Genomic DNA, 15,712 nt, shown 5'->3' on the forward strand with positions numbered 1-15,712 from the left:
TGTGATGTATTTCAGTGAAAAGAACATCAATATTTCGTTACCATTAAGATAATAAATGATGACCTACTTTGTCACAAAAATGGTGTATGTACTGGAGTGTTATAGGTATAACAATAAGACGATTCAGAAAAAATACTGTTAGACATAAAGGGACGTCACAAAAAAGACGTATACAGGGAAAGATACTCAGAGTAAATAGATCTAAATAGTAAATCTCAGAAAAACTATGAAAAATTCACGGCGAACCCCAGTAGACTACAAATTGATAAATAGCATGTTTAAAGAAATAAGAACCAAGGACAAACAAACACCAAACACAAGTCACATAACAACAAAACAATAAAAAACAAACTATAGCCACCACGCAATCATTGATACAGACACAAAGCAAAAGTCACCACGCAACAATACAACACACTATACACAAAGAAACGACGCAACAACACAAACACACAGACAAGGTGAAATTCTTCTTCAATATCATTGGAATTACAACAAAGACGATATCGTTGGTTTCGTACAATATTATTTCTGGCATATCTACCGGTCTGAATACGAAGTGGGTGCACAGAAAGTCGTAGTCTACAAAAGAAAAATCGTAAACTTACTGCCTCCGCTGAGACCGTTGCTATATTCGCGACATACTTGCCACCGCTGCGACGTTGCAATTTTTTCAACCGTCTGTCGACCACTAAGACCGTTGCAGCATATGCGACAGATTGTCGACCGCTGAGAGCGTTGCAACATTACCGGTACACTGTCGACAGCTGTGACTGTTGAAACAGTTGCGCAATACTGTCGATTATTAAGACCGTTGCAACATTAAAGGTATACTGTCGATCGCTGATTTGTTGACCACTGAGACAATTGCAACAGTTGCGCCATACTGTCGACCGCTGAAACCGTTGCGACATTTGCAACCAACTGTACACCGCTGAAACCGTTGCGACATTTGCAACCAACTGTACACCGCTGAGACCGTTGCGACATTTGCAACCAACTGTACACCGCTGAGACCGTTGCGACATTTGCAACCAACTGTACACCGCTGAAACCGTTGCAACATTTGCAACCAACTGTACACCGCTGAAACCGTTGCAACATTTGCAACCAACTGTACACCGCTGAAACCGTTGCAACATTTGCAACCAACTGTACACCGCTGAAACCGTTGGAACATTTGCAACAAACTGTACACCGCTGAAACCGTTGGAACATTTGCAACCAACTGAACACCGCTGAAACCGTTGGAACATTTGCAACCAACTGTACACCGCTGAAACCGTTGGAACATTTGCAACCAACTTTACACCGCTGAGACCGTTGAAACATTTGCAACCAACTGTACACCGCTGAGACCGTTGGAACATTTGCAACCAACTGTACACCGCTAAGACCGTTGCGACATTTGCAACCAACTGTACACCGCTGAAACCGTTGCGACATTTGCAACCAACTGTACACCGATAAACAGTTGCATCATATTGAAAAGACAGGTGACCGCTAAGATTGTTGCAACATTTGCAACCAACTGTACACAGCTGAGACCGTTGCAACATTTGCAACCAACTGTACACCGCTGATACCGCTGCAACATTTGCAACCAACTGTACACCGCTGAGACCGTTGCAACAGTTGCAACCAACTGTACACAGCTGAAACCGTTGCAACATTTGCAACCAACTGTACAACGATAAATAGTTGCATCAACTGTACACCGCTAAGACCGTTGCAACATTTGCAACCAACTGTACACCGCTAAGACCGTTGCAACATTTACAACCAACTGTACACAGCTGAGACCGTTGCAACATTTGCAACCAACTGTACACCGCTGAGACCGTTGCAACATTTGCAACCAACTGTACACAGCTGAGACCGTTGCAACATTTACAACCAACTGTACACAGCTGAGACCGTTTCAACATTTGCAACCAACTGTACACAGCTGAGACCGTTGCAACATTTGCAACCAACTGTACACCGCTGAGACCGTTGCAACATTTACAACCAACTGTACACAGCTGAGACCGTTGCAACATTTGCAACCAACTGTACACAGCTGAGACCGTTGCAACATTTGACACCAACTGTACACAGCTGAAACCGTTGCAACAATTGCAACCACCTGTACACCGATGAAACAGTGGCATCATATTGAAAACACAGGTGACCGCTAAGATTGTTGCAACATTTGCAATAGACTGTCGACCGCTAAGACCGTTGCAACATTTGCAACCAACTGTACACAGCTGAGACCGTTGCAACATTTGCAACCAACTGTACACCGCTGAAACCGTTGCGACATTTGCAACCAACTGTACACCGCTGAAACCGTTGCGACATTTGCAACCAACTGTACACCGCTGAAACCGTTGCGACATTTGCAACCAACTGTACACCGCTGAAACCGTTGCGACATTTGCAACCAACTGTACACCGCTGAAACCGTTGCGACATTTGCAACCAACTGTACACCGCTGAGACCGTTGCGACATTTGCAACCAACTGTACACCGCTGAGACCGTTGTGACATTTGCAACCAACTGTACACCGCTGAGACCGTTGCGACATTTGCAACCTACTGTACACCGCTGAAACCGTTGCAACATTTGCAACCAACTGTACACCGCTGAAACCGTTGCAACATTTGCAACCAACTGTACACCGCTGAAACCGTTAGAACATTTGCAACAAACTGTACACCGCTGAAACCGTTGGAACATTTGCAACCAACTATACACCGCTGAAACCGTTGGAACATTTGCAACAAACTGTACACCGCTGAAACCGTTGCGACATTTGCAACCAACTGAACACCGCTGAAACCGTTGGAACATTTGCAACCAACTGTACACCGCTGAAACCGTTGGAACATTTGCAACCAACTGTACACCGCTGAGACCGTTGCAACATTTGCAACCAACTGTACACCGCTGAGACCGTTGCAACATTTGCAACCAACTGTACACCGCTAAGACCGTTGCGACATTTGCAACCAACTGTACACCGCTGAAACCGTTGCGACATTTGCAACCAACTGTACACCGATAAACAGTTGCATCATATTGAAAAGACAGGTGACCGCTAAGATTGTTGCAACATTTGCAACCAACTGTACACAGCTGAGACCGTTGCAACATTTGCAACCAACTGTACACCGCTGATACCGCTGCAACATTTGCAACCAACTGTACACCGCTGAGACCGTTGCAACATTTGCAACCAACTGTACACAGCTGAAACCGTTGCAACATTTGCAACCAACTGTACACCGATAAATAGTTGCATCAACTGTACACCGCTAAGACCGTTGCAACATTTGCAACCAACTGTACACCGCTGAGACCGTTGCAACATTTACAACCAACTGTACACCGCTGAGACCGTTGCAACATTTGCAACCAACTGTACACCGCTGAGACCGTTGCAACATTTGCAACCAACTGTACACAGCTGAGACCGTTGCAACATTTACAACCAACTGTACACAGCTGAGACCGTTTCAACATTTGCAACCAACTGTACACAGCTGAGACCGTTGCAACATTTGCAACCAACTTTACACCGCTGAGACCGTTGCAACATTTGCAACCAACTGTACACCGCTGAGACCGTTGCAACATTTGCAACCAACTGTACACAGCTGAGACCGTTGCAACATTTGCAACCAACTGTACACAGCTGAAACCGTTGCAACATTTGCAACCAACTGTACACCGATGAAACAGTTGCATCATATTGAAAAGACAGGTGACCGCTAAGATTGTTGCAACATTTGCAATAGACTGTCGACCGCTAAGACCGTTTCAACATTTGCAACCAACTGTACACCGCTGAGACCGTTGCAACATTTGCAACCAACTGTACACCGCTGAGAGCGTTGTAACATTTACAATCAACTGTACACCGCTGAGACCGTTGCAACATTTGCAACCAACTGTACACCGCTGAGACCGTTGCAACATTTGCAACCAACTGTACACAGCTGAAACCGTTGCAACATTTGCAACCAACTGTACACCGATGAAACTGTTGCATCATATTGAAAAGACAGGTGACCGCTAAGATTGTTGCAACATTTGCGATAGACTGTCGACCGCTGAGACCGTTGCAACATTTACAATCAACTGTACACCTCTGAGACCGTTGCAACATTTACAATCAACTGTACACCTCTGAGACCGTTGCAACATTTACAATCAACTGTACACCGCTGAGACCGTTGCAACATTTGCAACCAACTGTAAACCGCTGAAACCGTTGCATTATATTGAGTAGACAGGTCACCACTAACATTGTTGCAACATTTGCGATAGACTGTTGACCGCTGAGAGCGTTTAAACATTTGCGATAGACTGTCGACCGCGAAGACCGTTACATCATTTGCGACATACTGGGGACCGCTAAGACCGTTGCATTATATGCGACAGATGGGTGACCGCTGAGCGTTTGCAACATTTGCGGTAGACTGTCGATCGCCAACATGTTGCAACATAAGCGATAGACTTCCAACACTGAGTGCGTTGCAACAGTTGCAGCCGAATGTCCACCGGTGAGACCATTGCAACATTTGCGACATACTTGGGACAACTGAGACCGTTAACACATTTGCAACCAACTGTCGATCGCGGATACCGTTGCAGTATTTGCGACATACTGACGACAAATGAGATTGTTGCAATATTTACAGCCGACTGTTGACCACTGAGATCTTAGCGGTAGACTGTTGACCGCTGAGACCTTTGCAACATTAGCGACATACTGTCAACCGCTGAGACCGTTGAAACATTTGAAATAGACTGGTGACTGGTGAGACCACTGCACCATTGACGACATAGAATTATTATAGAATATGTAATAAAAACGCTTGAATACGTTTGGAATATCCCAAACGAGCGATGTCAACATTTGCGCTCTTTCTTTTTTAACGTTGAATCTGATATCATTTTCAAAATCTGTATTTCAGTTCTGAAATGGGTGTTTTATCAATTCACGGACATCAAAACGGTTCCTTTACAATATGGTTTAAGAAAGGTGAACGAAAGTGATATTGACAAGTTGAGAAGTATTCAGTTCTCTTACAATCTATTGTGAACATGTATCTTATAGACGTGGTCTTCGGGTTGCGTCTAATAACTGTAACTGTGAAAACATTTGCGAATAATGAAATAAAATCAGATGAAATTTCTTAATCGAAATACAATTTTATTTCTTTGCGAAAACATGGAATACGGTTTACCGCAGAACTTTCAGCGCTTTGATTATATAATGATATAGTGGATTGTAAGTTTCAATTAAACCACACGCAAGTTTTATTATTTCTAAGAATAAAAACTATTTTTACTTTAACAGTTTAAAAGTTGCTTTCATGTCGTGAAAAGCATGTATCATTTGACCCTTTGACGTCACTTTACTTTAACCAATGTTATTGAATCAGAAATTAACCTATGGAAGTTCGGTGTACTGAAATGATATTTGATATGACGAACAGTCTCCCTGACAAGCATTATGATAAAAGTATTTGTTTGAATTCCGCTGTATAAGTTTTTTTTAAGAAAAAACTCTATGAAGTTATTGAACACACCTCGTAGTAATTATCATTGAATGTATTTAGCTTACAGTAAGGTAGAAGAGGAAATTCGGGAATTAGCCACTGTTGAGTCAACTGGTAGTGGCACGAAACAGAGATAGCTGCATTGTGCTTTATTCTCAACACACACCAATGTTCTATGTATTTCGCATATATTGGACTTTACAAATTAAATGATCCTCACTTTCGTGTTTATATGCATGTTTCTCATTAATTTGGATTAAAAAATAAATCAAATTCCCATCATCAATATCATAAATAATTTAACAACTTCCAAAAAAGATAGAAACAGAGGAAATATGAGACATATGAGCGATCTTATCGTACAATTGACTTTTCGAAACGTTAATTATCGTTCTATCTATTTTTCGAACATTTATTTATTTTTCGATCGCTTTTTCGAATCGATATTTATCGTTTGATCGCTTTTTCGAACCGATGTTTATCGTTCGATCGCTTTTTTTCGAATCGATATTTACCGTTCGGTCGCACTTTCGAATCGATATTTATCGCTTGATCGCTTTTTCGAATCGCTATTTTAATGAAGTAAGTATATATATTTCTAAAGTAAAAGCTACATTTATCAGTTCAAACCAAGTTTATTTTATGTTGTAACACTGGCATAATTAATGTTTCACTGAAAAACACGATCTTATTTTCGTACGTCAATGGAATGGATCTTTTATACCGTTGGTGATGTTGAATAATAAATGCATTGTTCGTAAATTACTTCCTCATCAAGATATATCTAATCTAAAATAGCTCTGTTCTTTTTTTAGTATGAATCATCCGAAGCAAATCACGTTCAACAATGTAAACAATGTTTGCATGTTATACTTAGTGTAACTTTTGGTCTACTGAGCAATTAAGTTGGCAGGCCGGGCGCAGCTTGTCGAAGTATATTTATATATATATATCAGGGAAAATCACAATAACAATAAAATATATTATGTAATAGCAATGGGTGGAGTGAGCGTAGCGAACGATCCCCTCTTTATCATTAAGAAAATACTTCAGGTCATCTAACTGACTTAGAATACAACCTCATTGTCTGATACACTGACAAAGCAAAATCTGACGCAGGGAATGTGTATCGGATAAGTGACAGTAGGCGGACCTCTAAACACCCGCGATAGGTGAAATTCTTAATGATAAACTCTAGTACTTAATGATTGCCTATCTGCAATTGAATTGGCTTAAAATGTAGGTTGTATTCTAAATATATACAGGATTTGCCCTGATAAGCATGATGCAAAAATGGTTGGCAAAAAAATAAAGGATAAACCAATGTATATACTTTTATTTGCATTTAAGGTAGCACACCCCTAATGTGCACCATTTCAAACTATGATCAGCTTGATAATTTCTTAATGTGTAAACTTTCAAAAACAAAATTAAAAATAAATTTACCGTCAAATAACAATTTTATTTAAATTTGAATTACCCTACCCCCATTTCAGAATTGTTGATAAAAACGGCATCGCCCAAGGGACAAAAACAATCCTTTAATTATTTTTTTTTAACATTTTGGTAATAATTTGGTATCAGAGTAACAATAAATAGAATTGCTTTCAGAAATAATACATTATTGATCACAGCGCCAACAAATATAATATTACCGTACTGAAACAGCCATATGGTATTTCAATATTAACATACTGTTTTGACCGCGTAAAATTGGAACATCAATGTTTAAAAGCAAAAATAAATAAGTTCTAGAAATACTAATGACCTGTTCTTTATCAATAATTATCTTCAATCTTTTGGGAACATTATGCCAAAAAATCAAAATGTTTTACCGTCTCATTTAAAAAAAAATAAAGTTTGTAATTCCCAACCACCTATTTCAGCCGTGCCTGCAAGTTAAAAAATATTCACAGAAGCTAATATATATGTGTAAAAATGTATTTAATTACTTTTTACTAAAAAACAATATTAACTTTTGTAAAAAAATGTTGGCTAATGAAAACAAAGAAGAAGAAAATATTTGTGCTTCTGGGTAAATTCTAACCACTTCCTTGAAACCGTCAAAAAATTTGTAGTCCTGAGCTTAACAACATAGGCTAAAGCATTAAAATTGAAGTGTTTCAAGTGAAGGTTTTCATTAGGAGTGTGCTACCTTAAAATTTGATTTTATTATATCATCTTATATTTCTATTATTTAATATATTTTATTATATAACCATATCTCATTATATAATTATATTTAAATAAGGAGTGTGTCAATGTTGGATTATAAAAATAACTATCGAAAAAGAACAAGTAAAAACATTTATATATACAATTGTATATATTTGTCAATCTTGTTTAGACAAAAACATTTAAATAATTGATTGTAAGTCGTTCTCTTAGCGCATGCAGTTTGACGTAAAATAAAACCAAACAAATCACAAACATTACAGAAATAAGCTGTCAAGTTCTTCTTTGCTTAAATGAAGATGTAAAATGTACGTAAGATATATTTGCCTCCAGTGTATAAAACGTTTAAAATCGTGAATGTGTTGAACAAAGTCGTTGCGTGCAGTTTACAACGTATAAACCGGATCTTAAATATATATGTATAATACTTAAATACTCTTTCGCATCTTGATTAACAAATATAGTCTTCACAACGTTTTTACAATGCGATCCATCGTTCTTATATTTAGTTTGTGTGCCATTTCAGGTAAGTTATTCATTTAATCTAATATTTTTTTTTATTTTGATATTATTGATTGATGGATTGATTGAGTGAGTGATTGACTGAGTAATCGATTGATTGATTGACTGTTTGACTTACTATCTGATTGACAAAAATGATTGGTTGTCTATATAATCAAATTGATTTTTCGATGAATGTAAGACTGTTTATTGATTGATGGCTAGTAGTTAACTGAATATCTAAATATAATCTATCGTTTGTCATAGCGGCTACAGGCTACTAAATAAATTCCCTGTATATTTTATTGTCATTTAATTAATTTGCATGCGATATAACACTGACTGCTTATGTTTCACGACCCCCAACACAATATATATCGAAGACTGTTGATTCCATCTACGACCATTGACTTCTTTCTTATTTTTAGATTTTAAAGCTATATGGGAAGAAAGTTCCACATGTGTACTAAACACAACGTTAGAAAAAAATAAGTTTCTAATATTAAAGATAAAATTGGTTGAACGTAACCACGGCGTAAAAATAGTGACGATATCCGGTGCAGGAGTACAAAAATGCGGTGAAAACGTAAACCCAAAAAAAGTAGATCAAGTAGATCCAGCATGTTAAGGCACTTCCGAATTGGTGAACTCTGCCCTTCACATTGCAATTATGCACCGATCAAGGAATCAGGTCGCCGAAAAGGCTTTGCTTACTTTTGTATGCGACAAATCGCAACTTCTTTATCCAGCGTAAACTTGGGGAGAGGCTGTATGTATAGGTTATTTTGTTATTTGAAGGTATTTATGGAAATTAAATTGGCAGGCCTAGCACAGCTTGGCAAACGTTTATTTTTTTATGTAAAGGACCTCCATATATGATAATGATAGCGTGTAAAATGTTTAAAATCATTTCAGGGGCCAAATTCATAAAGAATTCCTAACTGAATTCTATTTGTTAGAATGTTCATAGTCAAATGAAAAGAAATGTATAAAAGTTGTTAACATTTAGGTATGTTCTTTTCCAATAGGGTGAATAAAAATAATCAATTTCAGAAATTCAGAATCATCATATCACCACAGAGATATTAAATAAAGGGTAAATGACTTAAAGGCTTAGTTAATGAATGTTTGGCATGACAATCCCCTGCTGTGCATCTCCAGCTAATTGCACTGGTGTCACAGTAGGGGCCAATTTCCTGTGTATTCGGTTATTGGCTCAGTGCCATTTAGGGTCCATTTCTATAATAAAACTTCTAAAACTGCAATCAATGCAAGTAGATTAAGATCAATTAACAGAGGTTGTGTACTATACACAGTTTTTTAGGGGTCACTTATAGAAGGCTTAAACTAGACCTTTAATTGACTTATGAATACCAGCCCTGTTCACTGATAAGCCACGCCTCTTTCAAACGAACATGCCTCCGCTGAAATATGTACGAGTAAAAACGGAAGCAATTTGGAAACATGCACGTACTATGTTTTGAAATTACAACATGTCTGGTGTTTGACATATTCTTTTCTTCTTTGTTTATTAAGCTTTGAGATACAAACTACATTTTCAGCTAATGAAATTGTAGATAGGCAATCATGAATACTAGCCTTAATCAGAATTTTGACTTATGCTGGTACTAGTTTAAACGTCCGCCAATTGGCTGTCGTTCGATACACACTCCCTGTGTCAGATTTGGCGTAGATAATGTTTTAGCCACTGACGTTGTATTTTAAGTCAGTAAAATGACCTGAGGTAAAATCATTATGATTTAGAGGGGCAAGTTCGCTCACTCCGCCCATTCTTTATCATTAAGATTTTACTTCGTATCGTATCTTACGAAATACGTAGTCATTGAAATAAGATTGGGATCTTTATTGACTTTACCGCATTAAACAATGTTGCTGTGTTGTTGTTTTTCAAGATAATCTTCTAAGGGCTCGTCTTTCAGGCATAACAGCCACGCTGGCATTGTTGTCGCCATGAAAAGATGTTGAGCGTTAACAGTTAATGACCTGTCACATTACTAAGACTAAAACGAAAATGTTCCATATAAGTGCTCCTTGACTTACGGCATTCAGAACCCCTCGGCTATTTTCCATCGAAAACAACCTCAGATGTATATGGACGTTTTACAGTTTCAGAAATCTTTACGCTGCAAGTAGATCGCATAGTAATTATAATTTAGCAGTTTAACTTAATGACTTCAACCTTGTGAATCCAGGCCCCAATTTCTCGAAACTTCTTAAGCTTAACAGGCTTAAGTCGCTTATTTCAATTAGCCAAAATACATACTGAAAATGGATTTTGATAAATGAAAAATGGTTTATTCTGATAATCATACAGATTTTTCCTACATAATTTCTGAAAATTCTTTAAGAAGTAAATAGAACACATTTTATAGAACAACAAAAATAGTGAGATTAGCTTAATCCTGTTATAAGGGACTTAAGAAGTTTCGAGAAATTGGGGGCTGATAATTTATGCAATAACATATTTCACTGGCAATCATGTTAACTATTAAGTATAAGACCACGCCCACTTTAATCCAACCAATCAGCAGTCGCTATTTCATTGCTCCATTTCTCATATACACGTTGCCTCTTACCATCAGAAGTATCTATACAACTCCTAAAACACGATTTCCTCGACGCAAAATGGATCTCATTTGATGAACTGTTAAGCATGAAACTGTATTCATAGGCCAAGAAAAATAATATGTAATTTATCAGGCACCTACTTTTAAAACTTCTTTCATGGTCTAATAAAAATCATTGAATATATTTTAAAAGCATGTTTTGGTTGAACGAACTTTATACAAACTGGAAACACTATTTCATATTGGAACAAACTAAAATGGGACGTAAATAAAGGAATACGGTGGTACCTGAGTGGCTAAACATTATTTTATATGGTCTCCACTATTTAAGTGTCTAAAAATTAGTTGTTACCTCTTGTGGTTTAGTTACTTATTCAAAAAAGGTTCAATGCTAATTACTATTATCATAATTTACATTATAGTTCATACAGTTCACATTCCTAAATTGTATTGATTTATGTATATGCTTATAATGAAAACTTTAAGTTTTATGGTTTGACCGTTCATCAGTAGGTATCTGTTTCGTCTCAATGAAACCTTAATACTGTAAACAGCGGCTATATAAGATAAAGAACAATGAAAAAAGATCCACTGCCACTTGCAAATTGATTATATTGATCGTGGTGAATTCCATCTAAAAGTGTAATATGAAAAGTATTATGACACACGTATTGTTATCAAAACCCTTACTCGGGTCGTTCACGACAAAACTATTATTTAAGAGTACGTAATGCACCTACAGATGTTTTGCCCCACCAGGTAAGGGTCGGGGCATAGTGAGTGTGGCTGGAACGCATAGGATATTTAGACAACCAGATGATTGCGTAAAATCCTCTAGGCATTAAGAAAGTCCAAGGACGGCGTTCTCAATCCCGCCTGTGGTGTATCGTCCGATGTATAAATATCAAGTTCACTTTATCCCCCAAAGACCACCATCCCCCGTCAACTGCACTAACCATTGTGCCATATTTACGAAAAACACTGACTTGTGCATTAGCCTTTTCTCATTTTAGACATGTTTTACTTATCTCTATTAGTAGACACTAGCGTTGGTAACTAGTTCAATGGCGATAATTATACATCCAAACAACAGTTACTTATACTGAAATAAACACACTTTTATTTGTAAGGCCATACCAAATCACGTTTTCGGTTAGTTTTAGTCCAACATCTGAAAACCTTTGCACGCGTAAATAAAATAAAACCATCCAAAACATGAACCCTTTTTGATGTAAAAGAAAATAATAGGGGTACTTTTAATATCGTTGTCAAAAAGAATTATATTAATGCAGAAAATAATGTTCAATTTAGTATTTCGACCACCCGTTTCATAACCAATCTGTCCTTGGACTCTGAACGGAATTCCGATATGGTCGCTGCGCTCGGGTGTATATGACATAGATACGTCCCCTCGTTGTCTATCCTATACATACAAAATAAATGTTAAAACACTCCGATTAATTAAGACTTATATGTCAAATTTTACGAACTACTTTTACTGATGTACCGGGATACATCCGAAGTGGTTTCGATGGAAAATGGCCGAGGAGTTCCGAATGGACTAACGGAAAAGCGTTGTCTGAATGCAGCACTCGTGTCTTTGGTTATTCAGTCGTAGTTTTATAAGTCAGAATCAACACAAAACGAATTTTGAATTTTGAAATATTATGTAATCTACGAGTATCAAGCAGAATCGCATTATGGCAAAAATTCTCGTACTACTTACTTGTTACACTGTGATAGAGGTTAAAAACTTGCGTCATAAAATATTTTTTCAGTCAAATTATTCCGTTTCAAATTTCCTGTGAACGCCTAATAGTTCAGCGACTCAACCACTAATTACGACACGTAAATCGTCGATCAATATGGAATTTAAAAATCGAAACTTTTAAAAAAAAATATACTTCAATGATGAGTTAAACCAGTTATTCCTTGTTTGTATGCCTTAGCTTGCACTCTTGTGCACCTGACTTATGCTATGAGGCCCATTCTTTGATGTCAACTGTCAGGATTTCAGTTATTAATTAGGTGTTATTGGTTTTGGATTAGGACACCATTCTTTGTCTTACGTCTGATTGTTTTGGAGACCAAAAACTATCCATGTATAAGATAAATAACACGTATTCAACTTTGATTATTTCAAAATGTTAAGTTTTGGTAAATATTTACAGTTAATTTAAATGGATTCGCTGTTTTTCCCGGATATGCATCTGAAACACTTATTATAACTATTTAACTCTTTGGTACCGAATTTGCAGAAAAGAAGTAGACTTAAAGCATGAAACAAATATTCTGGTTTTAGTGGGAAGCGATCCAACACCGGTACATTCAAGGAAATATTGAAAATCTGACAATAAAACCACACACCCACAAGGACTCAAACACAAGCATAAAGATAACTTAACCTTTAAGCCTTTTGTTAAAAAGCGTTGATAACGATATTCAAAATCGTGGAGTTCAAGGACAATATTTGAGCATACATCAACGTTTGTTGAATGGTTCAAGCCGTCGGTATCTTAGTTTTAACACTCCTAATGATTTGCCGCACTTAATTTCGTCATACACAAAAAAACGTATTTTACAAAATCATATGCGAGTCCCTTAAATTATGTTTTGAAAGACGTATAAATTCATTTATACAGTTTAACTTTGAAACATTTTGAACCTTCAAAGGTTTAAATACACTGCTTGAAATCTTATATTTCATAAGTTTTGCATATGTAACCCTGTCGAAAGATGATATTAAGACGTTTTATTTTCAACATTTCCTTGTTTTAGTATAAAAATAAAGATGGGCTCTCATTTGACACTTAGATCGTGTGTATTTTAAATGACGGATGGGGCATTACTTCCAAGATAATTTCCCGATAGCTGTTGTGGCTTTTATTGTGGTTGTTGTTTTTTGTTGTTGTTTTCTTTTGTGAAAGCAGGCCAGTTAATTTTTGATTAAATGCTAGGTTAAAGCTGCACTCTCACAGATTAACTGTTTTTATTGTGTTTTGGTATGAGCCAATTAGTGTGTAGTATTAGTAGTAGTATGGGAACCAATAATATAAGATTGCTGAAAAAAGATCGCAGGTATTCATAATTACGTTGCAAAAAGATGTTTAAGGCCAAAAATATATAAATAGAAAAACACGTTTTGCAATAAAACATTATATTTCTAACGTAAATATGGAAACTGCGAGCTATTCTTTTATCAGCAATCTTATATCACGGTTTCCAGACGTTGACGCAAAAATTGGCATATTCCAAGACAAAAATAAAATCAGTTGTCAAAACAGCTTTAATCCTAGTGTAATCAAATTTAAATCTTTCATGTTTATGTACCAACTAATTGTCCAAATATGGAAAGTTGTTCCAGTTTTTGTAATTTTAAACACGCATTAACACTGTCAATATGATTATATTTAAATGTTAACATCAATAAAGAATATCTTTATATTATAAATAGCTCATTTTTGTTGTATAAAGCATTGTTAAACATATGTCCCACATGCTACATTTCGCTTTGTACGAGTATATTTGTGTGTTCCATGATTTTTTTTTTTAAAATAGCCTCGTACTTATTATGTATTTTCGTCTCATATACTCATACTGTCATCCCATCATGAACTTAGTTCTTTGAATAAACTTTGAATTTGTATTGGAAAAGAAATACACATGTAGTACCTTAACTTACATGCACGAATTGCACTAATTTCACGAATCTCACATTTTTGCAAATCTCACATTTTCACGAATCTCACAATTTCACGAATCTCACAATTTAAAGAATCTTATAATTTCAAGAAATTCCACAATTTCACGAATCTCACAATTTCACGAATCTCACAATTATGCGAATCCCACAATTTCACGAATCCCACAATTTCACGAATCCCACAATATTGCGAATATCACAATGTCGTGAATCTCACAATTGTGCCGATGTGTTATTCTTACCCTTTTTTCTCCTTTCAGGTGTGTTCGGAAAACCAAAGAGTGAATGTCCGCCATCAACGCCTGTCGTCCGGTGTAAAGAGAGCCCATGCGCGAACTATGTATGCAAGGACCCAGAAGGGCTCGTTTGCAGGTAAGCCTATTGAAGACAAGATTTAAAGCCCAATATTTTACTTTTAAAAGTTAATTAACACCAGAAATTTGACAGACTATTAAAATGATACGAGCGACACATGTATCATCGTTTTCATGTGAAGCGCATACATAGTTTTATGTAGGAAACAGGAGATTTATGGGGAAACCAACTTGTCCGGCCTTGTGACCGCTAACGAAACTCACATATGCCCAGGTGGAAACTTGAACTCGGGACGCCTAAGTGAGAAGATAGCGCACTGATTTCTGCTTTTACGTTTCTTTACATCATTGGCTTTTATCTATAGCATTGTCTAATATATTTCATTCTTTGTTGTTGTTTTTTTCTGTTTTCAAGGGAGAACTTTTGTGGAAGTTGCAATCGACATTGGTACAAGCGATTATACTTGGGATTGATACGAGAAGTTTGTAATCAAGAAGAGTACATTTCAACACCAACGCAGTGATCTTCCCTAGCTTACGCAGTGATCTCCCCTAGCGTACGCAGTTATCTCCCCTAGCCAACGCAGTGATCTTCTCTAGCTTACGCAGTGATCTCCCCTAACAAACGCAGTGATCTCTCCTAACCAACGTAGTGATCTCCCCAGCCAACACAGTGATATTCTCAAACAAACAGTTTTCTCCCCTAAACTTACGCAGTGAACTCCCCTAACAAACACAGTGATATCCCCTAACCAACACAGTGATCTCACCTAACCAACGCAGTGATCTTCCTTATCCAAAGTAGTGATATCCCTGACCAACGCACTGATCTCCCCTAGCCAACACAGTGATCTCTCCTAGCCAAAATATGAAA

This window comes from Mya arenaria, chromosome 9 (assembly GCF_026914265.1).
Source record: "Mya arenaria isolate MELC-2E11 chromosome 9, ASM2691426v1".
NCBI lineage: Eukaryota > Metazoa > Mollusca > Bivalvia > Myida > Myidae > Mya > Mya arenaria.